Source organism: Acomys russatus, chromosome 11 (genome assembly GCF_903995435.1).
Source record: "Acomys russatus chromosome 11, mAcoRus1.1, whole genome shotgun sequence".
NCBI lineage: Eukaryota > Metazoa > Chordata > Mammalia > Rodentia > Muridae > Acomys > Acomys russatus.
The window spans coordinates 28,069,658-28,096,187 of record NC_067147.1 but is presented as its reverse complement, the minus strand read 5'-3'; the positions used below and the strand labels follow the sequence as shown (position 1 = coordinate 28,096,187).

At 37.4% G+C, this 26,530-nt stretch overlaps 1 pseudogene; it reads left to right on the top strand.

Moving 5' to 3' along the window:
• The first annotated feature begins 1,026 nt into the window (after positions 1 to 1,026).
• On the top strand, positions 1,027 to 26,530 carry LOC127195329 (protein SET-like; annotated as a pseudogene).

Below are 26,530 nucleotides of genomic sequence, written 5' to 3'. Positions count from 1 at the left end.
ACTTGTAGGTTTCTAGGACCCTCTGGATCCTTCTACTTTGCTATTCTCCCATGCTTCTCTCATCTAGAGTCCCAATAGGATACTTGATACCCTATGAGCATATACAGGGGGAGGTAATCCCCCTCAGGAACAGTCATAGGGGAGGGGAATAAAGGGAAAATGGGAGGGAGGGAAGAATGGGAGGATACAAGGGATGGGATAACCATTGAGATGTAACAAGAATAAATTAATAAAAATAAATAAATAAATAAATAAAAGAAAATAACAATGGTACATAAACTGATGGAAAATAAATTTCTCAGTTCTAGTTATGACATAACAATAGTAGGTGTTATATTCAATAACAATCTCACTGTAGCTTGAGAGATAACTACCCTCTATATAACACAAAGTTATGTTTAGTATGACATATTGATTGAAAAGTTATGAGCATATTATTACTCTTTTCTATTTAATGCCTCACAAAATGTGTAACTTTTGTGGCTTAGATAGAAAATGGTCCCGCAGATCATGTATAGAGAGATCCATCCCCAGCTTCTGCAGCCACTGGACCATGATGATGCTAACCTCATCGTAGATGATTCATTTGATAAGTGATGAACTCAGTGCTAATTGGGACATTAGAGAGGACCTAGTGCTCTCTTTCATAGAAGACATAAGTCAAGAATATATTTGATACCTCTTCTTGCTCTGTTTCATTGCTCTTCCTTTTCTCTGTTGTGAATAGAGTAGCTTTGTTCCAGTGTGCCCTTCTGCCATGATGTTGGGACAACACGGGATGTAAAAGTAATCTACCTAGACAACCATGGGCCAAAATCTTTAATAATGTGAACCAATATATCTTTCTCCTTTTAAGATATTTTTTGTCATTTTTTTTCCATGATAGTGTGATCAAACATGATAGACACAGCAACCAAAGTAACAATATTTGCACCAAAGAAATCCACTTTATCTCTGTGTGTCTATAAAGGCCTTTACTCCTTGCTTTAACGGAGCTGGCAGAGACTGATGCACTAAACAGGGACCATGCATCAGAGGATCTACGCCTCCTGTTCAGATGTAGCTAATAGGCAGCTCAGACTCCATAACGGGTCTTCTAGTAAGGGGAACAGGGACTGTCCCTGCCATGGACTCTGTTGATCACTTCCCCCTGACAGGGTGCCTTCTCCAGGTACAGAGGAAAATTGTGCAGACAACCCTGATGAGACTTGGTACATTAGGATCAATTGATATGAGTGAAGGGCATGCTCTCTCTGAGCACTAGAGGAGGTACCAGGAGGATGCGAGGGAGATCAGAATGTACATTTAATAAATTTTTTAAAATTAAATTTAAATTGAGAAAATAATAATTTAACCACATTTCTTGTATAGGTTAGATTACCATCTTGTGATATTAGCTAACAAAATGATTATAGAATATTTCATTTAAAAAATTTTGTGTATGCACACACATTTGTGAAAGGCAAGGTGCTGGTAAATGTTAACTGTCTTCCTCTGTTTCTTTCTACCTTGTTTTTGAATCAGTCTCTTACTGCCTGGATCTCACTGACAGGCTAGCCTGGCTGGCCAACTAGCTCTGATAATCCTTCTCTGCCACTTATGCCAAGGTCCCTTATATTTTATAATCTTAAAGTTACCTAACAATTTTTTTAAAACCAAAGGTTATTTTCCAAGCAAGAATACTCAAATGATTCAAGGAAACCATTAATTTTTCAATGCAAATGCAAATATGTAATCAAACTAGGTAATCAATGACTAATTATTATCCTATAATCTTTTATTTAATTAGTTAAACTGATTGTACAATCATATCATGCCCAATAAATACTTATTAGTATTCACTTACAAAAATTTGAATATCTTACTTGTCTTCAATTAATTTATATACAGACTAGATAATCAAATTGACTTAGAAGTAATATACAAGCAAGCTGTCTCTGTAGCATTGATAACAACCTTCTTTTCTTAATAAAATTTTACCCAAGAGGACAGTACACATCAGTGTTCCTCTATTGAGCCTCATAATTCCAATGTTTTAGTTTTCTTTCTTATTCCAGGGCCTTAATTTTGTAGTACTGGCTACAAGGTGATAGGATGAGTTTGTCTCAGAAGTGCTTTAACAAAAAGATAATATTGGATAGCCAACATATGAGATACCAAACCTCAAGACAAACTCTGCAACCAACTGTTCTGTGGACAGTACAGTAAACTGTAGTATCACATCTCCAAAACTCAAAAACAGTTCAGTTGACTAAAAACATGAGGCACAATGACCCCCATGTTCCTTGTGAACATACCATGGGAGTCAACTTGAACTGTAACTCAATAGATGAAAATAGTGTTCAAGCTAGGAGGGTGTATGCTGACAAAAAAAGATGCATGAGTTCTGGTAGGTCAAGGATACATAGCTCAAATGGTAAATGCTAATGCAGACTGCAGACATGTATACTTCAGAGCTTTGTATGTTGAGGTCCTTTCAGGGAAAGTGTGATGACTCAGAACACAGGAAAGACAATAGCAGCTTGGATAAAAATTAGTCTGTGGCTGTTCCTCATACTGTGAGCTGGGAAATTCCTGAGGTAGAGTTAATTCATCTTCATCTTGGGCAGGAATTCGACCTAACAAATAGTATGTTTAAAACCCACTGAAACACTGGATACCTAAACATTAGATCAAACAGGTTGGAATTGGGGGGAAAGCAGGTAGTTTGTAACTAGCAGAGTTAATCTCAAAAGTAACTCATTGGGAAAAGTAAGCTTCATCCACTGTAAAAAAACAAGATATCAATGGATAACATAATATATTTTATTTTACTCCTCTTTCAGTCTCTCTTTTATTTTTATGTTTATAAATTTGTACTCCAGTGTAATATTTACCCTCTTTGGGTCTTTCCATTCCTTAATTATGTTCTATGGAGCTCCTGTGGTGTTTTACACATATTCTATGGTGCCTTGTATTGTTTTGCTTATCTCCAACCAATATATTTTCCATCTCAATATTTATTTTCTATTTCCTCTTTCCCATTCTGTTACTTCTTTGAAGTGGAAGTTGCTGCTATCTTTGAAGACTCAGTTATGTCATGTGTTTTGATGGGAGCTAGCTGTCTTATGGGAGGGCAGGTGATATTTGCTGGAAGCAGACATGTGAGAAGGTGCCTGATGTTTGGGAGGCATGTAGATGGAACCACAGAAAGTGGGATGACACGTTTGCATTGGTACTCTATCAGGCAATGCTTCGATGGTCTTCAGTGGGCTTTACTTCACAGAGAGAAAGGTTCCAGAGAACTTCTTGTGGTACTCCATCTGATTAAAGATGCTTCTACTGAATCATGCCAATTGGGCAGTCTTGCAGTTTTGTTGAACCGTGCCACCTCTACAGATTTGTGTTGGGATTTGATGTTTGCTATTGGACTGGATTGCTGCTATCCCGGCAATGCAGAGTGGAACTGACCCAAGAAACTATGTCTGAACAGGTCCACAAGCTCTTTTTCCTATTAACATTCGTTACCCCCTTCCTCTGGTCAGTGGAAATATGTTTAAGAACTCTAAATAAAGTAGGTTTTGAAAAACCTAAGCCTACAGTTTGTTTTTGTTTTTTTTAGAATAAATTAATCTTTTTTTTTTTTTTTAATTAACGGCTTTAAAATTTACAACTCTTATTTCAATATTATTTTGGAGAACAATTGAGGAAGATACCAGACATTAATCTCTGACCTCGACACATATTCATACACTATGTCTGTATGAACAGAATCAGAAACACGCAAACATGCATACGGCATACATAGATATATACCACAATGCAAATTAACAACTTTTCTGCAAAGTGCAGAGTCACAAGTTGAATGGAAATCGCTCTACCTCCTGTAAACCTACAGTTCTTGATTATTAGAATGTTATATAGCTTTACTCTCATTAAAGATGCTTATTTTAAGAACATGCCAACTTTATTTCTAACCTCACTGAAGATGTGATAAAGTTGCCCAATTAAATTTTATTTTAGTGTCAAGCTTTATAAAAATAATATTCTTGCTACCTGGTGTAAAAAGAAAGATATCCCAGTAGAAGATACACATAAAATAAGGCAAACAGAGTGGCTAGGTAAAAAAGAGGGAAAGATATATTCCAACAAACTTACAAATCATAACACAGAAACATATAAAAACATGAAATGTCAAGACAATCTGGTACCCCCAAAAACACACAATGCCTCAATAACTGAAATAAATGATAATAAAATAACTGAAATATTAAGAAAGTATATCAGTTTTCCACTTTTAAGAATGCCCAACAAGTTTGAGGGGTCCTGCTCAAACTAAGGCACCACCCAAGGACAATACAGGTGGTAAATTTTAAACCCCTACCCAGATCTAGCCAATGGACAGAACATTCTCCACAGTTGAGTGGAGAGTGGGATATGACTTTCACACGAACTCTGGTGCCTCATATTTGACCATGTCCCCTGGAGGGGGAGACCTGGTGGCACTCAGAGGAAGGACAGCAGGTTACCAAGAAGAGACTTGATACCCTATGAGCATATACAGGGGGAGGAAATCCCCCTCAGAAACAGTCATAGGGGGAGAGGAATAAGGGGAAAATGGGAGGGAGGGAAGAATGGGAGGATACAAGGGATGGGATAACCATTGAGATGTAACAAGAATAAATTAATAAAAAATTTAAAAAAAGATTTCCCAATAACTTCAAAGAGAATTTACATGAGCAAAAAAATTTAGTAACAACAACAAAAGCAACAAAAATTCAATTACAACTTAGAAAAGAAAATAAGGCAAAAAGCGCACAGAAAAATGAATTTACAGGAACAACTGACATACCTCAATTGTTTTGAAACACAAGGAAAACTACCAAAGCCAAAGCTAGCAAGTAGAAATTGATATTAAAAACAATAGTAAGTAATAAAATAGATAAAAATACAATACATTTCATAAAACAATGAGTTTGTTTTTTGAAAACACATACAAGACTGACAGCTTCTTACCCAGACTAGATAAAAGAGAAAAGAAACAAGATAATAACCCTAGACATGAGATGACACTATATAAATTACCAGTAAAATTGACAAGATATCCTATGGATACCTTAAAAAGTCACATAACAATACCTTAGAAAATATGAAATAAATTAATAATTTTCTAGATAGTCATGACACACCAAAAAAAAAAAAAAAAAAAAAAAAAAAATAGAGATGGAAAACATAGCTCTACAAGACACAATTAGGTTAAAGTCTTCCTCCATCTGAAAGGGCTAGGCCACATGGCCCCACAGATATATTTAATATTTGTAATATGTTTTAAAATATGTAGTAGCGAAGTAGCATTAATACTCCTAATTATTTAATAAACTTGAGATGGCATGAGCATTATTACACTGAACTTTTACAGTAATTATTTCCTGATACCATAATGTGGTAAGAGCTCATTTATAAAAGAAAACTATGCATTGGTGTAACTAAAATCAACCAAGTGAAAGACCTATATGGCAAGAACTTTAAGTCCTTGAAAAAACAAATAGAAGATTTTAGAAGATGGAAATATCTCCAATGCTCACTGATCAGTAGGACTAATACAGCAAAAATGGTCATCTTACCAAAAGCAATCAACAGATTCAATGCAATTCTCATAAAAATTCTGACACAATCGAAAAAGCAACCATCAACTTCATATGGAAAAATAAAAAGCCAGAATAGCTAAAACAATTCTGATACAACAAAAGACCTTCCAGAGGTATCACCAACCCTGATTTCAAGCTGTACTACAAAGCAATAGTTATTAAAAATAACTGCGTGGTATTTGTATAAAAATAGGTTGATCAATGGAATTGAATAGAAGACCCAGAAATAAAGCCACATACCTATGGACACCTGATTTTTGATAAAGAAGTCAAACCAATACAATGGAAAAAAGAAAGCATCTTCAACAAATCGTGCTGGTCTAACTAGATGTCTATATGTAGAAGAATCCATATTTATTATTCTGCACAAAACGTAAGTCCAAGTAGACATAAAACCTCAACATAAAACTTGATACACTAAATTTATAAGGAAAGACAGTGAGGTATGGTCTTGAACTCATTGTCACAGGAGACAACTTCCTGAGCAGAAAAACACCAGCAACTCAGGCACTAAGATCAACAATTAATAAAAGGGACTTTATGAAACTGAAAAGCTTCTGTAAGGCAAAAGACATTGTCAATAGGAAAAATATAAATAGAGAAATATCTTCAACCCTATATCCAACAGAGGGCTCATATTCAAAATATATAAAGAACTCAAGAAACTAAACACCAACAAATCAAGTAACCCAATTAAAAAATAGGGTACTGAACTAAACAGAGAATTCTCAACAGAAGAATTTCTAATGACCAAGAAACACTCAAAGAAATGTTCATCATCCTTAGTCATCAGGAAAATGAAAATTTAAATGACTCTGAGATTCCATCTTACACCCATTAGAATGGCTAAAATAAAAATTTTCAATGACAGCATATGCTGGTAAAGATGTGGAGCAAGTGGGACACTCCTCCATTGTTGGTGGAAGTGTAAACTTGTGCTACCACTTTAGAAGTCAATCTGGAGGTTTCTCAGAAAATTGGGATTAGTTTACCTCAAGAACTTCTATAACATTCATTGCTATATTCCAAAATGATGCTCCACCATACCACAAACACACTTGTTCAACTATGTTCATAACAGTTTTATTCATAAAACCCAGAAACTGGAAACAATCTAGATGTTCCTCAATGGAAGAATGGATGAAGAAATTGTGGTACATTTACATAATGGAAAACTACCCAGCTCATTAAAACAAATACATCATGCAATTTGCAAATGCATGGAACTAGAAAAGATCAGCCTGAGTGAGGTAACCCATCCCCAGAAGGACACACATATGTGTGTATTCACTTATAAGTGGACATTAGCTATAATGTATACAGGACAACCATGCTACAATTCACAGACCCAAAGAAGCCAATGAGAGTCTAAGGGTCAATGCTTGAATCTCACTCAGAAGAGGATATAAAACAGTCATCTGAAGTAGATGGAGGGAGGGAATTGTGTGAAAGTGTGTGTGTGGGGGGGGGTGAAAATCAGGTGTGGAACTAGCAGGAGATGGGAGAATAAAAGAGAGGATAAGAAGAAGTAATAGAAATAGGTGGTGAAGCATCTGTGGGACAGATGAGGACCTTGGGAGTTTAAGGGGTGACAATAGCTGAGATTCCTAACAGTGCAGGATATGGAATCTGGTGTTGCCACCTCCTGTTGTCAGGCAGGACTTCCAGTGGGGGAGTGGGATACCAACCCATCCATAAAACCTTTGACCCAAAATTAGTCCTGCCTACAAGAAGTGTAGGAATAAAGATGAAGCAGAGATTGAGAGAATGGCAAAACAAAAACTGGCCAAACTTGAGACTGACCCCATGGGATAGAGCCAGCCTCTTACACTATTAATGATATTCTGCTATGTATACAGACAGGAGCCTAAGATAACAGTCCTCTGAGTGTCTTCATCCAGAAGATGATGGGAACAGATGCAGAGACCCAAAGCCAAACAATAGGCTGAGCTCAAGAAGGATTGAGGGAGTTGGAGGGAGTCAAGGACACCACAAGGTCTACAGTGTCAGCTAACCCATGGTGGCTCACAGAGACTGAACCAACCATAGAGCTTGCATTGGCAGGATCTTGACCTCTTACAGATATGTAACTGATGTGCACCGTGGTCATCATGTGGGCCTTCTAACGATAGGAGTAGGGGCTGTCTCTGACTCTGTTGCAGGCCTTTGGATCCCTTTTCCCTAGCTAGGATGTCTTGTCTGGCCTCAGTGGGAGAGGATAGACTTAGTTCCTCTCTAACTTGAAGTGCTGGGGTGGGTTAGTTTCTCAGCGGTTCCTTCTTGCTGGGAAGGAGAGGGGAGACCAGGACAGAGGGGCATTATGGTGGGATTGTAAGGAGATGGAGAAGTGCCTGGTATCAGACTGAAAAGTGATTTTAAAAAAAAAAAAAAAAAAAAAAACCCAATGGACCAACATCGTTGATAAACACAACTGTGAAAATTATCAACAAAACACAAGAAAATCAAAGTCAACAAACAAATCATGACCAAGTTAATTTTACAAGAGGAATGTAAGAGTGATTCAACCTATGTAAATTGACAAATATAAAAGCCATGTAGACTTATGACCGGAAATCACATGGGCATCACAATACACAGTAAAAGAAAGAAATGGAAAAGGCACTAGAAGATAGGAAGATCTCATATACTCATCAAATGGCAGAATTAATATTGTAGATGATGGACACAGAGTCAATGAAAAGGAATGCAATTCTTCAATGTTCTAATGATATTCTTCACAAAACTAGGGGGGGGAAGCACCTTGAGTTTCTCATGGAAAATACAAAACTCAAATATTGAAGGCAATCTTGAGGAAAAATAATAATGTTGGAATCATTACAATGTCTAATTTCATGTTACGTTATAGAGCCATAGTAATAAAAATTGCATTATACTATCATTGATGGGGGAGCTACTGTCATCCTTAGCAGCCTGACAAATCCCCCAAGACTTTATGGGACTTTGATTCAGCTTAAAGTGGGATTTGTGGCTTTTATAATAAAAAGGAATTTCAGGAGTAGTAAGTTTATAAAGCATATGAAATTATTACTAAGCATATTTTAATATAAGCTTAAGATAAAGGTTAAGGGAAAGAGAAATTTTTTAAAAAATAAAGTCATATCCAAAGTATCAGTGAGGTACTCTCTAGGAAGATTCTCAGGAAGTAAATGACCCTCAAATGTGAGTATGTGCTCCTCCAGGTGAGGTCCCATTTAAGTGTCTGAACTAAGAAAAATCTTTATTTCTTTTTTCTCTTTTTAAGTAAAAAAAAGTGAGAAGTGGAACCAGAAGCCACCATGGCTGCATCAAGTGTTCAGTATATGTCCATTCCCTGTAAAAGGAGTTTCTAATGAGGTTTCAGGATAATTAGAATTCAGTTGGGAAGGGTGAGGAACTTTGATTAATTAATAGTGCTGAAATTATTGTTTATTTGTTGATAAGAAACTTGAACTAAATTGTAGGGGAAATAGCTCTTGCCTTTTTCCTCCTGACATATGTCCATCACTTTTCCTGCCACTATGATTTACCTCAGTGTGGGCACACACACACACACACACACACACACACACACACACACACACACACACACACACACTGACATGTAGATCGATGGCATGTAATAGAGAGCACAGAATAAAAATACATTCAGCTTCAGTTACCTAATATTTTGACAAAGAACAACAAAAAATATACGTTAGAGAAATGACAACCTTATCATCCACTGGTGCAGGGAATACTGGATAACTACATGTAGAAGAATGAAAATTGATATTTTAATGTTTTGATTCCTTTTTATTTGTTGGCTCTGTTTCTTAACAATTAAACTTTATTACACAACCCAACTAACTTACACAAGTGGGAAAAAAGGTTAAAGGGAAAAAAAAGTGAACCTTCTGGTATCCATTCCATGGGATGGACCCCTACGTGTCTCTGGCCTGCATGCTGGTCCAGCCTGCTTGCTGGTCCTCTTAGCCTGGTCTGCACCTGCTGCCCCTCTACTCCTCTCTGCCTGCCTATCTCTCAAGTGCAAGGGCTGGTCTCCTCCTCCCATTGAGGGTCGATTAGAAACACAATAGTCCAGGTAGAGTCCCCCAGGCCGCTTCCTGAATTCCAGGCCCATGATGGCACCACCCAGTCTATCTCAAGGTTAATCTCAGGGAGTATCCAAGGGCAAAGCCTGTCAAGACTGCTTTCACCTGTGACAAAGTTTACAATCCTTCCCACATTTATTTAATTAATTTATTCAGATTACAACTCACTTGATATCCCATCACTTGTATCCTTCCATTCCTCCCTCCCTCCCGCTTTCACCCTATTCCCCTCCTCTAGGTCTCTGACTGAGGTGGACCTCCTCCCCCACTATATGGTCATAGGCTATCAAGTCTCATCTTGGTAGCCTGCTTATTCTTTCTGTGCCTAACCCTGAAAATTAATTTTTATCCACCACTCTGAGGAAAACAAATATATTCAAAATGCATCAGACATGAATGTCACACATAAAACATTAAAAATGCTTGAAAAAAATACAAAAAATTCTTGAAAATACAAAGAGAGCAACTTTTATAAATTACAATAGGGCAGGAAATAATTCTAAGAATGCTCAAATGAGATTGCATAAAATTAAAATGACTCTGTACAGAAAACAAAGCAAAGCACCAGGAAGAAACAGCAATCAGAAAATGTTTAGCTGCTACACAGCTGAAAGGGGTTTAACACTTAAAGTTTACAAAGATTGATACCCTTGCCCTCTCTCTCACACACACACATAATTGCTGCACATATATACTCATCAAAAAAAAAAAAATCACAATTCGAATTTTTACTGAGACTTCTCCATTCCTGCTTGAATTTCAGTGATCTCTTTTAATTCATGGCCCATTTTTCATTAATTGTTTTTCTATGTATGAGAGAGAGCAAGTAGGGGCATATGGGAGCATCTGGAATGAGGAAAATGAATGGAAAAGATATGTAATTATAACCTCAAAAATAAAAGAAAAAATGTCAAAAAAAAAAAACAAACCCAAATTTTACATATTTTCACCATCACACACAATTAAATGGTAAAACATTCATGTGAAAGTGAATTCATTAAGGCCTGGGCCGTTGGTGTTCTGTTCAGGAAGTTGTCTCCTCTGCCAATATGTTCCAGGCTCTTCCCCACTTTTTCCTCTAAGTGACTTAGTGTCTCTGGTTTTATGTTGAGATCTTTAATCCACTTGGATTTGAGTTTTGTGCAAGGTGACAAATATGGGTCCAGTTGCATTTTTTACACGTAGACCTCCAGTTAGACCAGCACCATTTGTTGAAGATGCAATCCTTTTTCCATTGAATGGATTTGGCTTCTTTGTCAAAAATCAAGTGACCATATGTGTGTGGATTCATATCTGGGTCTTCGATTCGATTCCACTGATCAACCAGCCTGTTGCTGTGCCAGTACCATGCTGTTTTAATTACAATTGCTTTATAGTACAGTTTGAGATACTATGGAATACTACTCAGCTATTAAAAACAAGGAATTCCTGAAATTTGTGGATAAATGGATTGAGCTAGAAATGATCATAATGAGTGAGTTAACCCAGAAGCAGAAAGAATCAAATGGTATATACTCACTTATATCTGCATACTAGCCCAAGGGGCATGTCCCACGAAAGCCTTCACTTACCAGGAAACTGGGACAGAGGGGAGGCCATCCTATTTGGACTCTAAATGAGCGAAGCATGGGATAATATCAAAGTAGAAGGATCCAGAGGGTCCTAGAAACCTACAAGTGGAACATTATGATAGGCAGATTTGGGCCCAGGGGTCCCGCTCAAACTAAGGCACCAGCCAAGGACAATACAGGTGGTAAACTTTAAACCCCTACCCAGATCTAGCCAATGGTCAGAACATTCTCCACAGTTGAGTGGAGAGTGGGATATGACTTTCTCACGTACTCTGGTGCCTCACATTTGACCATGTCCCCTGGAGGGGGAGACCTGGTGGCACTCAGAGGAAGGATAGCAGATTGCCAAGAAGAGACTTGATACCCTATGAGCATATACAGCGGGAGGTAATCCCCCTCAGGAACAGTCATAGGGGAGGGGAATAATGGGAAAATGGGAGGGAGGGAAGAATGGGAGGATACAAGGGATGGGATAAACATTGAAATGTAACAAGAATAAATTAATAAAAAAATTTAAAAAAAAAGAAAACGAATTCATACAATTGAATCCCATTTTCTTCCAGCTTCCATGAGTACGAGATGAATGACAAGGCCTCCAAAAAGGTAGATCTGCATTGTTTTCTTTGAGCACCATTAGCATAATAAATTGTGAAATGGAAAATATGAGAGCAAACTGGGGGTTGAAGTTTTAAGAGAGGATAGTGTCAGAGAGGTGGGGGAGAGGAATGAGTTGAGAGTGGCTTAACCACAACTAATGATGAATTAAAAGTCTATGAAATCCCAGTAGTTAGATAATTTTAAAATATAGTTAGTTTAAAATAAATTTTAATGTAGGTACTCTGGGTAGGTGGGCAATTCTGTTCCCAGAAAACATATATATATATTAAATGAAAAATCACAGTTTCAGGCACAGAATAGCTTATCTTTTTATATTTATTTATGTATTTATTTATTATTTAATTAATTTATTTCAATTACTTCTCAATTGTTTTCCCCTGACTTGTATCTACCCATTCATCCCTCCCTCCCACTTTCACTTTATTCCCCTCCCCTAGAGTACCACATCGCAGGAGACTGCAGGAGACAGAATTCTGTCTTGAGCTGATCAGGAAGCTCTTTCCCTGCTCACTATTTCATAGTTCCAAAAGCTACTGTGCAGGTTACTGGGGGAGAAAAGACCTCAGCACTTAAGCAGCTGTGGCACATGCACCCTATAAGACCAACCTGTCACACAAGATATACCCTTTGGTGCAATAGTAGCATAGCTGCTATAGAGTATCCAACAATTTTCTGGTTGGATTTAAGGCCTTGTTCTATAGGATGGATTCTTGCTTTGTATTGTAGACCTGTTCAGAATCTCATGGTAGGGGACTTTAGAGGACCTAGATTGAAACCTACTTGTATAATCAGGATTCTCAAAGGGACAAAATGAATGGGATTTATAAAGTCAGATTATATTTAAATAGTAACAATATGTGAATCACACAAAAGAGGCTGACAACTGGTAATTTCTTGGTTCTTGAGGCTGGAGGCTGAAGTAATTGAAGGAATCCCAGCAGGCAGTCTGGGTGAATACCTTAGCAGTCATGCTCTGGTGCAGAAAACCAGGAATGTTCTTGTAGAGCCACTAGTCCTCAGTCCATCACGGAAGCCTGGAACCTACAATCATGCACATATAGGAAATACTAAATAAACAAGGTGTTCATAAAGAATAAAAAGAGGACGTAAAATTTGAAGGGAGATATGTTTTAGATGGGACCTTGGTAAGCTGTAGTAGGAAAGTGAGGAATAGATGTGCTCATGTAGCACTGTTTAAGTGTAAGAAAATTATCAGTGAATAAACTCTAAAAGTTAACGTATTTCATATTGATATGCATGGCATTCCAAAATACAGAATAAAGAGATAATATTGCTGGCACAAAAATGTTTATGTGTATTTAAACAAATATTGTCTATTTGTTACATTATTCCAGTGTATGGCATTAACAAATTAATACTAAAACTCTAGTTAATTTTTTGTCAAAAAGCACAATAACTTAAGAAAATTTAAAATATGTAACTCTAAATTTTTTTCTCTGACCCTCTGAAAAGTAAATCTTTTACGAAAGTTTTCCTAGTGTTCTCACCTCTGACTTTGTTTCTCATGGGAGCGGGAACAATTGAAAAGGACACCAGAAAAGACTATCCCTCCCAGCTCTGGAACATAGGAACCAGACTGGAGACCTTTGTCCTAGTGTTTAAAGTGTTTCTTGTTTTGAAGACTGAGGAAAGTTTATCTTCTATTTAAATGCCCATTAGTAAATGAAGCTGCTCTACCACCCCTCCCGCCCGGGGATAGCACAGAACTCTTGCATTATATGCTGAGTGGAAGAAATGTTGCTTTCTAGCCTCACCCTTTGCTAAAATGATTCCCAGTAAAGCACCCACCCCCACCCGACTTGCCGAGATTCGTCACTGTATCATTTGCCTTGCGTTGGAAAGCAATGAGGAGAGGAATAAAGTTTTAGCCCTGAGAAATCTTCATACATCAAAAGGAGGATTAAATTGTGGCAGAGATGGGCATCATCATGACAGAAGGCTACAATCCCAGCACGCAGAAGTAGAAGAATCAGGAATGCGGATTTGAGGCTGAGCCTGAGATACTTCCTGTGAATATCTCAAAAGTCAATAGCTATGGACTTGGCTCAGTTATAGAGAACTTTTCTAGCACACACACACACACACACACACACACACACACACACAAACACAGACACACACACACTTGTACACGCATGCAGGAAGAGGGCTTCAGATCTCTTGGAACTGGAGTTCCAGAAGTTTGTTTGCTACCCAATGTGGGTGCTGGGAACTGAATTCAGGTTCTTTGCAAGAGTACTAAATATTCTTAAATACTCCAGCTATTCAATATCCATTTTAAATGGACAATCATAGCAGGTTTCACGTCTTTTTTGAGTAGTTAGTTTCAGAGAAATGATTTAAGAACAAGATGTATTTGATACTAAAGGAAAGTAAATCAGCATCCCTTTTCTCCAGCCAGAACTGCACATTTAAAATTCAAAGACACAGCTGGGAAATTCAATTAATTAGACATTGTGGTGTGTTTTCAAAGAAAATCAAAGTATAATTATTGAAGCTTATGATCATATTATTGTTGTTGTAAGCTCCTATTACCTCCTCCATGGGATGTTTCCTCTGTTACAAATGTGAATCTTGTTCCTGCTCACCTTTTGCCTCTGTTCCACCCTGATTGGTACACGTAAGATTATAGGAACATAAACTAATGACACAGCTCAGCAACTTTGAAAACTCCACCTTCCTTGCATTTTCCCGAGGGACTAGTAAAGGAAGCTGTGAATGAATTCTTGATGTGCTTAGAAACAAGCATGCCTCCACTTTCATGAAGCAGGCAACATGGGTAGGATATTGCTTAATATGATTGCATTGAGCCTTTCATTTACCCCACAGAAGAGATATCACAGTGAGTATAATACAGATTGTGGTAAAGGCAAGAGCCTGTGATCAAACATGTAGTACCCTCACAAAAGCTGAGAGAGGGAGTACTCACCTGTAATCTAATTGTTCTTATGGTAAGAATGGAAGTAAAGGCAGAGAGTGTCAGGAACCATTCATGAAGGAATGAATGAACTTGAGGCATGCAAGTGAGCTTCATGGAGGTGGCCCAATATTGCAGTATCTGTGATGGGTATATATACACGTACACACACACACACACACACACACACACATATATATGTATATATATTTATATATATGCATTCTTCACTGCCTATGCTCCGATGTAACTGCTTTTTCTGCCAGGCAGTCTCTATAATGATTTACTAAGTCTTAATAATGACTCCTAAATTATTCAAGTATCTCTTTCAGCCCCTCCTGCAGAATAACTAAATCTGCTAGGAATTCTGTGATTTTTCACTTGTCACTGACACATAAATGTCACTGGGATTAAGATAGACCTGAGATAGATTTGTGGCATCAGATAGGCTTTCACTCTAGACACGGTCACAGTACCATGAATCCTGGTACTTGCCATAAATATAGGCAAGTTGGTTTAAACATCCCGTGAACCCAAAATATAATTATACTACCAAGAAATGTCTAATGAAGTACAAATCTTGATGTCAATAAATACAAACTTTCATTGTAATTCCATATACCTTGTCAGCTTATGGCATAAACTACTGTCATTCTAATTTACTTTGTATTTTGGAATAAAAGACAGATGAAAATTATTGTGCTGAACTCACTATAACTAAGAGATAGCTGGAAAATGGATAGCTAGGTCAGTCCTAATTGAAAAGACATATATCTTGTGGTAACCTCTTGGACCCAGTTAATATTTAGGCCTTCTCAACCCTTTCTTTCCAAACTCATGAACTTTTGTAATAAAAAGAAATGTTTAGAAAAAAGATGTAATCTTTTATTCTGTTGCATCCATCTGCTTTTTGTGATTAATTGCCTTTCTGACTATGAAGAAATTTTTTTCCAATGTGGAGAGCATTGTTTCTGAAATGTAAAAACTATGACCATGCTGTTTTTAATTACTGTTGCTTTATAGTACAGCTTGAGAGCAACAGTAATAAAAACAGCATGGTACTAGCATAAAAATAGTCTGGTTGACCAAAGGAATTTAATCAAAGACCCAGAAATAAGTCCACACACATATGCACATTCAATTTTTGACAAAGAACCCAAAACCATACAATGGAAAAAGGATAGCATCTTCAACATATGGTGCTGGTCTAACTGGATGTATACATGTAGAAAGAGGCAAGTAGATCCATATTTATCACCATCCACAAAACTCAAATCCAAGTGGATTAAAGCCCTCAACATAAAATCAGAGACATTAAATCTGTTAGAAGAAAAGTGGAGAAGAGCCTGGAACTATTGGTACAGGAGACAATTTCCTGAACAAAAATCCATCAGCTGAGGCTCTAAGGTCAACAATTAATAAATGGGACCTTATGAGGCTGAGCAGCTTCTGTAAGGCAGAAGACATTGTCAACAGAAACAAAGCAACAATCTACAGAGTGGTAGAAGATCTTCACCAACCCTACGTCTGACAAAGGACTAATATCCAAAATATATAAAGAACTCAAGAAATTAAACACCGCCAAAACAAATAACCCAATTAAGAAATGGGGCTCAGAACGAAACAGAGAATTCTCAACAAAGGAATATCAAATGGCTAAGAAACACTTAAAGAAATGCTCAATGTCTTTAGTCATCAGAGAAATACAAATCAAAATTACTCCTAGATTCCTTCTTACACACATCAGAATGGCTAAGATCAAAAACTCAAGTTATGGCATATGCTGACAAGGATATGGAGAAAGGGGAACACTCCTTCCTTGCTGGTGGGAGTGCAAACTTCTACAACCACTTTCGAAATCAATCTGGCGCTTTCTCAGAAAACTGGGAATATGGCTTTCTCAAGACCCAACTATTCTACTCTTTGGAATTTACCCAAAAGATGCTTCACCACACAAGGACATATGCTCCACCATGTTCATAGCAGCCTTATTTGTGCAGAATCTGGAAACAACCTACATGTCCCTCAGTCAAAGAATGGATAAAGAAATTGTGGTACATTTACACTATGGAATACTACTAAGCTATAAAAAAACAAAACAAAACAAAACAAAACAAAAAAAACCAAACAAACAAACAAAAAAAATCCTGAAATTTGCAGGTAAATGGATGCAAGTAGAAATGATCATCCTGAGTGAGTTAACCCAGACTCCGAAAGATACACATGGTATATACTCACTTATAATTGGAAAGTAGGCCAACAGAGATGTCCCCTGAAAGTCTTCACTTAGCAGAGATTGGGATAGATACTGGAACTTCCTATTGGGACTTTATGTGAGAAAGGTTAGGAAGAATGGGGAAACGGAAGGACCCAGAGGGTCCTAGAAACCTACAAGAAGACCATTAAGGCTGGTGGATCTGGACCCAGTCGGGTCAGCTCAAACTATTGTATCAACCAAGGACAATGCATGCAGTAAACCTTTAGCCCCTATCCAGATCTAGCCAATGGACAGCTCACTCTCCACAATTGTGTGAAGAGCAGGGATCGACTCTGACATGAACTCTGGTGCCCCCTATTTGACCACTTTCCCTTGGTGAGGGGACTCAGAGGAAGAGTAAGCAGGCTACCAGGAAGAGACCTGATAGGCTGTGATTTTATAGTGGAGGAGGAGGTCACTTTCTGTCACAGACCTAGGGGAGGGGAATAGGATGAAAGAGGGAGGGAGTTCGGAACAGGAAGATACAAGTGAGGGGATAACAACTGAGATGTAATCTGAATAAATTACTTTAAAAACTTTTTTTTAAAACTGTGACCAGACAAAAAATGAGGCTGAAATTTTTAACTTCATCCACTTTTTCCTCTTGAATGCTTGTTAGTGTGTTTTTTCTCTCTTTTATTTCTTATTCCCCTGTACATTCGCAGATAAGTTAACAGACTTAGGGCTCTGTGATCAAGAGGCATACTTTAGCCTACCAGAGATCTCCACGAACAGGCCTATGTATAGATCAAAGAACCTTCTTTTACAAAGCCCTGCAGTTTTAGCTAGAAGCCACCTTTTGCCGCCCTGGCTGCAGGAAAAAGATGGTCAGTTTTAAGTTTTTCCTTCTTAGTGGCAGAACAGTCTGCACTGAGCCACCAACAGAAAACTCTGTCTCCCTCCCTTCTTCCCTGTCCTTACCGGCTGCCTAGCAATCTCTGAATTTAAAAGAGTTTTGAATTTAGGTATAGAGCATGAGAAAGATACATCAGTCATTGACTAACTCCTAAATGAGAGAAAGTATCATCAGTTACCAGTCCGACTGACCCCAAATTGCTGATGCTGGGTACACATGCCTCAGTACCCACCTCAGCTGTTTTGCAAGCACTGCCGCAGACATCAAGAGACCCATACTCAAACAAGGTGAAAGGTGACAAGTAATACTAAGTGGGGTTTTGACCACTACACCTGTGTCACAGCACATGTACACCTGTACAAACATCATATGCACACAGTTATGTACATAAAATAATACACACAAATTTAACTCACCACTAACATATTTATATTGATAATTTTCCCCTAAATCTTTGACTTTCCATGTGATAATTTTTAACTAAAAAAGATATATTTCAATTTATTTGAACATGAAAACATAAAAGATCAGTTGTTTTGAATTTCGATAAGATGTATTATGAACAGATTGTCAGAATATCAAAGAAAGAGGAAAGCTGCCTGTTGAAAGACATTGTGCAAGGAAATGATTGGTTCTTTCAGTGAAGGAAAACAGAAAAATAATCAAACTTTGCATTTCATGTGCTTTTAAAACTATAGCATGTAAAAGTATTATAGCCTCCAAATGAGGACTTGGTTTCTCAATTCTCCCCTCCTTCTTTAACGCTAGAATTTGTGTCATAGTTTGGATATGAAAATCATAATACTAAGTTAGCTTTGATGGGTAAACTACATCATTTATAATTATAATCTCTTTCAATTTTCTATTTTTCCCTCAGAGTATTCATTAGTTGTGTCACTGCACCTAGTTAATGCAGCAATGATTCTCTCCATACCCTTTGGTAATGGTGGTAGGAGGAGACGTAAGGTAAAAGCTGATGTGTTTGTTTGTGGTGCTGATGACTGGACCAAGGGCTTTGTGAGTTCTCGGAAAGTATCCCAGGTAAAATTCACTTTGTTAAATAAAGTCAAGAGAAATATTTCAACTTTTCAAAGGAAAAAATAAGAGATTTTATACGGAAGAATCTTTATGAATAAAAATTAGGTACTGCAGGAGATAAAATTGAAGTCACCACATCTTGCATGAATGTTACCCACATGCTTGCTCTATATGTCTCTTCATATATTATATATATTGTTATATGTACATTATATATAGAATATATGTTATATGGAATCTATATTATATATATTATATATTGTTTTTATTTTTGTAAGTAACATACAATTGTACTCCTATTAGAATCATTTCATAATTTTTGATAAACTATTTGATCATTATTACTTATTCTCTTTTATATAAAAAACTGAGAACCTGAAATACCTAGGAAAGCTACAATAATTCATCCTGATATCATATGAAGGTTTACATTTACTTTTACTGAGTTGTGACAATATTTATCTTCTTTCAACAGTGTTACTAATTGGTCTGGATACATAGTTTTTAATAGATTACTAATAAATATATATTCTAAACCCTAGTTTAGTCTTCATTTAAATGCATAGTTGAATTATCTTGTGTATAAACAATTACTTCAAAAGTTTTTATTATGCAGATTTACATAAATACTCTCTATTTGAATTATGTAATCTGTTTCTAAACTGCTCTGTTTTCTATTTATAAAGGAGGCAGCCAGTAAGAAATAAAGAACTGAATGCCAAATAAGATGTCATACTTAATATTTTTGAAACATACTTTAATGAAGGCAAAAAGTTCAATCCAATTCACTTTGTAATAGTCTCATGAGCCTTGTAATACTCATTTCATATTAGTTTAGAAAGAAAGAAAGAGTACTATATAAAAGCTCCTGGATATGTAAATTAATAAGTATTAATTATCTCCAGCAGCCATATATTTTAAGTTTAAGTGTTAGAACTTAACTAAGGCAATAAGAAAAATCAGGTCTCAGTAATTCACATTTTTATAGTTCTTCCTAAAGCAATCTTGAGTTGACTCTTATTGCCAAGAGAGGGCAATAGCTAGTTTGTTAAACTTGCTTTGCAGTAGGCTGTGCATTTAAATATGACTACTCACTGATTCTCAAGTTTTGCTTACTGTGTTAACATTAAAAAAAAAATACTCTCCCTTTATTATTAAATTGTGTTAACCAGACTCTCTGAAATCAATTGACATTGAAAAGATAACAAGACTATTCTATTTTTTTTTTTTTTTTAATACTCTGTTCCTCTGCTATTTTCTTTTTTTTTGCCCTGGCCATCTCTCAAGGCAAACACCTATTTCTTTCAAGAGCTTTCTTTTCAGTCCCAATGTTGAAACAGACAGGAATCAGCAGTAAAACAGACTTAAATCCATTCCTATATTTGTTTTCCAGCCATGATGGTGGAAGCTTCTTAGTGAGATGAAGTTACTTCTGATGCAACAGAGAGAGAACTTGTTGAAAATGTTAACTAAATGCTTTGAGTATTTCAGGGACTTAGAGGAGACAGTGCTATTGTGTGAGAGTAGAATGCATATCCTCTTAGAGAATCTTTGTCATAAAGCTGAGGTAATTATAACATCAATGCTTTGACTACAGGGATTGTGCTCACAAGTCACACTGCTCTGTTCCAAGCAGAGTGTGTCCAACCAGGCAATCTCCAATTATGGTTCTATCTTAAGATAGCACACAGCATCTCACATTATTTTTAATGAACTTTATAATGCAGAGGGCTTCCACATAGAACCTCTGAGTAAAGCATCATTTTCCAGTGTTGAATACAGTGGACATATAGGTTACAACTTTTAACTGTAAGCTAAAATAATGTGGATTTTTTGCTTAATCTTTAAAATTATATTTCACACTGATGACCTATTAATCTGCTTATATCTCTTAGGATTTATTTTAGACATTTAGGCAATATGGCAGAATAGAAGCCACATTTTACCTTAACTTCTTTGTGTTTGAGGGATTTCCACAGTTTGCTGTTTTAATAATTTAGTTTATTTTGGAGAAACTTTGGTAAGTCAAATGTATCCATTAATACATTTATTTCTTTTATGTTCTTAAATTTAGTGACAGCTTGTAACCAAGCAAGACTTCCAATGGAGGGATTGGGACACCAACCCATCCATAAAACCTTTGACCCAAATTTTGTACTATCTACAAGAGGTGAAGGGATAGGGACAAAGATGGAGCAGAAATTGAGAGAATCACCAACCAATGACTGTGACCCAGCTTGAGACCCTCCCTATTAAAGAGATACAACCCCTGACACTATTAATGATATTCTGCTATACTTGCAGGCAGGAACGTAGCATAACTGTCCTTTGAGAGGCTTCAACCAGCAAGGGATTAAAACAGATGCAGAGACCCACAGCCAAACTTTAGGTGGAGCTCTGGGAAACTTGTTGAAGAGGGGAAGAAAGGCTGGAAGGGTCTGGAAAGGTCAAGGACACCACAAGAAAACCTACATAATCAACTAACTTGGTGCCATAGGAGCTCATGGAGACTGAACCACCAAACAGTGAGCAGTCATGGGATAGGCCTAAACTCCATACACTTATGTAACAGATGTGTAAGTGTTTTTCTTCATATTGCTTCCTTAAAAATGGGAGTAGAGCCTGTCTCTGACTCTGCTCCCTGATTTTGGATCGCCTTCCCCTAACTAGGCTGCCTTGTCTAGCCTCAGTAGAAGAAGATGTGTCTAGTTCTACTGTAACTTGACGTGCATCCCCTTCTCTGGTGAGAACGGAGTGAAGGAGAAGGACAGGGAGGAGAGGAAACTGCAATGGGGGTGTAAAGTAAATAAACTAATTGATGGAAAGGAAAGAAGAAGAGAAATATAAGAGATAACATGATAAGACATCGGTGATCTTAACATTTGCGTAGTAGCTATGGTGGTTTGTGAAGGAGAGATGAACAAGTGAGGGGATGAGAAAAAGGCATTTGAGAGAGCAGGTGATGTTTTATCCCCTTAGAAGTCGAACCACCATGTGGGGGAGATTGGTTATTAACTAGCTGGAAAACATCCTTAAACAAATGCTGAGAGGAGGTATAAATGTGAGCCAAAACCAAAAGACGGGGCCTTTGGAGACTGGGGTAGTTTTGTCTGTTCATCGCTCTACTTCGAGATGCTCCCGGAGAGAACTGCTTGAGGGAAGGGTTCAGAGCTCCGGGCTCTGGCTGAAGTTCCAGGTTCTGGTTGTTCCAGGTTCCAGCAGAAGAAATCCTACTGATTACACCAGGAGAATTGTTCCTTGGAACGGATATCCTTACGGTTTCGTTATTGTATTCTTTAATCCACTTTTCCTATTGTTTAGGTGAGTCTGGCTGTAAGTGAGGTACTCTTAGTTAATAAGTTTGTAATAAAATATATTGGCTAAGAAAATTGTGCCTACAGGTTTGAATAGGTACGACCCCCACAGACTCATGTATTTGCATGTTTATCTCATAGGAAGTGGCACGATTACTAGGTGTGGCCTTGTTGGAGTAGGTGTGGTCTTGTTGAAGGAAGTGTGTCATTGTGGGGGTGAGCTTTGATGTTTCCTATTCTCAACCTATGCCCAGTGTGGCACACTGTCTCCCTCTGCCTCCTGTGGTTCAAAATGTAGAACTCTTAGCTCCTTCTCCAGCACCATGTCTGTCTGCGTGTTGCCATACTTTCACCATGATGACAATGGACTAAACCTCTGAAACTAAACTCCAGCTCCAATGAAATGTTTTCCTTTATAAGAGTTGCCTTGGTCACGGTGTCTCTTCACAGCAATAAAAGCCTAATTAAGACAATCACCCTTTTCTGAAGAGAAACAGTGGAGGAGAGGATGGATGGGAAGAGAAGATCTTGGGGTGTTGCAGAGACACTGGGAGGAGACAAGTGAGGAAAAACTGCTGACTGGGGTATAAAAATAAAATGAAATTGCAAGGTCAAATTTATAAAAACAGCAACAACAACAAAACTGTCCTATAAATACTTTAGTCAAAAGTGATCGTTTGTATTTCTATTCTTTTAGTAGTAATATGTCATTTTTATCTCCAGTTTTATTTATTTGAATCTTCTCTGCTGCATCAATAAAATAAAATATAGCATCCTACTCGATTATGCTCTTGCTTGCTTATTTATCATATTTATTTATTTATTTATTTCGTGTATGTTCATGTGGGAACCAGGAATTGACCTCAGGTTGCCGCATCACCAACATTCATTGTTTCTTTAATATCTTGACAGTTTTGACAATTTTCTGTATCACTTTAAGAACCGACCCATCATCTTGCCAGAAGTGTAAATTTGAGGCATAGCACAGGAGAATGATCGAGTCATAGAAATTAGCACTGAGAAGGTGAGGGTGTATAATAAGATATCATATGTCATTGCTCATGCATACAAATCAATCTACATTGCATGTATTAGCTTTATTGCTGCATGATTTTACTGTTCTGTTTTGTACTGCTATCTTACATTAATAAATTACTTACAATTTATATAAATATCTCACATATTGACATGGTAATGTCTTCCTGAAAATATGACTATTTAAATTAGAGGAAATTAGTATCACTTGGAAGGTTTCATTTCTCTTCATATAGTCTCAGAAAATTAGTCCTCTAATTTAGAGAAAATCATTTTTCTACATCAGAGCAACATAAGCTTTCTGTTCAGCTGTTTTTAGTTTCCTTTGTGTAAATGAGTAAGAGGCCATGACTCTGCATAAGCTATAAAATTCAAGAGGAGCAAAAGACTCTGCTTAGTAATATCCTTAAGCATCATGACCCACATTTAGACCATTAGCCTCTTTGAAATTCACAGAACTCTCAGGAACAGGTTGCATTAAATTAGGACGACGAAGGGCTTTAGGCCATTGACACACTAAAACTGTATTTACTTAATATATAATCACTCACTTATTTGAGTTACAAATTAATTAGCAAATGCAATTAATTTTTCAGAATCCATTTAAGGACTTAATAAAATCTTTGCCTTTGTTTTCAATAGTATTGCGGCTTTAGAAATAAAGTTATGGAAAGATTGGTCTTAATATTATCATGAATGTGACTAGATACCTTTGCTACCATCCCTTATATGCATATTACAGCTGTCCTTAATTAGAATTTCAACTATCACTGTAAATGCTCTTCTTATAAATGTATCTTGTTATAAATAGCTCCAGAGTGTTAGCACTTACATAAGTGAATCAAATGTATAAAAGATCCTTTAGTTTAAAAGAAGAAAAATAGGATGAAATTTTCCATAAAAATGGAATAAAATTCAAGACCCAGATGTAAATCCACACACCTATGGACACTTGGTTTTCCACAAAGCCAAAATTATACAATGGGTAAAACAAAGAATCTTCAACAATTACACTGGCCTAACTAGATTTCAGGATGTAGAAGAATGTAAATAGATCCATATCTTTCAGTGTGCCCAAAACTCAAGTCCAAGTGGATCAAAGATCTCAACATAAAACCAGATACACTGAGCTAGGTAGAAGAGAAAGTGGGGAATACCCAGAATACCTTAGCATAGGAGACAACTTTCTGAACAGAACATTGATACCAGAAACACTAATATTGACAACTAATAAGTGGGCTCTCGGGATACTGAAAAACTTCTGTTCAGTAAAAGACACCATCAATAGAACAAATGGCAACCTACAGAATGGGAAAGGGCTTTCATCAGTTCTACATCTGACAGAGGGCTAATGTCTAAAATATGTAGGGAACTCCCCTTCTTCATCAAGAGACTAGACATTAGCAAACCAAATAATCCAATTAAAAATGGGACACAGATCTAAGCAGAGAATTCTCAGCAGAGGAATCTCAAATGGCTGAGAAACACTCAAAGAAAGGTTCAACATCCTTAACCATCAGCAAAATGCAAATCAAAACAATTATTCTGAGATTCCATGTTCACTGGTCAGAGTGGATAAGGTAAAGAACACAAGTGACAGCTGTTGAAGATGTGTAGCAAGAAGAACACTCCTCCGTTGCTGGTGTGAGTGCAAACTACAGCCACTTGGGAAATCAGTAGGGCAGTTTCTCAGAAATTGTGAACAAATCTACCTCAAGACCCAGCTATACCCATAACTCTTGAGCTTATACCCAAAGGATGCCCCATTGAACTACAAAGACACTTACTCAACTTTGTTTATAGCAGGTTTATTCATATTAGCCAGAAACTGGAAACAACCTAGATGTCCCTCAATGAAATAATGGGTGAAGAAAGCATGATACATTTACACAATGGAGTATTACTCAGGTATTAAGAAAAGATAAGCATGAGAACACGTCAGCCTCTTCCGGCCTGCTGGAAGGAGAAAAGGAACAGCAAGAAGCAATTGAACATATTGATGAAGTAAAAAATGAAATATATAGAATTAATGAATAAGCCAGTAAAGAAAATTTGAAAATAGAACAAAAATATAACAAACTCCACCAACCGTTTTTTCAGAAGAGGTCAGAACTGATCACCCAAATCCCAAATTTTGGTGTAACAACATTTGTCAACCTTCCACAAGTGTCCGTAATGCTTGGGGAGGGGGCATGAAGAGGCTCTGCATTATTTGACCAGAGTGGATGCAACAGACTTTGAAGACATTAAATCAGCTCACAGAATAGATTTTTATTTTGATTAAAATCATTACTTTGAAAATAAAGTTCTCTCCAAAGAGTTTCATCTGAATCAGAGTGGTAATCCATCTTCAAAGTCCACTGAAACCAACTGGGAATCTGGAAAGGATTCAAGAAAGCACGCAAGTCAAAGGCAGAGTAAGGCCAGCAGGAAGTGGCAGCAGGGAGAGCCAGAGAGCTTCTTCACCTGCCTTACCGACTGCTCTGGGGCAAGTGCAGATGAGTTAGGAGAGGTCATCAAAGATGGTATTTGCCTGTATTGTCCTTGGCTGGTGCCTTAGTTTGAGCGGGACCCCTGGGCCCAAATCTGCCTATCATAATGTTCTACTTGTAGGTTTCTAGGACCCTCTGGATCCTTCTACTTTGCTATTCTCCCATGCTTCTCTACTTTAAACCCCTACCCAGATCTAGCCAATGGACAGAACATTCTCCACAGTTGAGTGGAGAGTGGGATATGACTTTCTCATGTACTCTGGTGCCTCACATTTGACCATGTCCCCTGGAGGGGGAGACCTGGTGGCACTCAGAGGAAGGACAGCAGGTTACCAAGAAGAGACTTGATACCCTATGAGCATACACAGGGGGAGGTAATCCCCCTCAGGAACAGTCATAGGGGAGGGGAATAAGGGGAAAGTGAGAGGGAGGGAAGAATGGGAGGATACAAGGGATGGAATAACCATTGAGATGTAACAAGAATAAATTAATAAAAAAAAAAAAACAAAGATGGCATTTGCAGTACTATTTGGTTCCTGATATGGATGAAGCTGAAGACGGAGAGCCGAGATGAGGAGGAAGAGGAGGAAGGGCTGGAAGATATTGATGAAGAAGGGGAGAGGATGAAGGTGAAGAAGATAAAGATGATGATGAAGGGGCGAAGGAGAGGAGGACAAAGATGAGTATGACTAG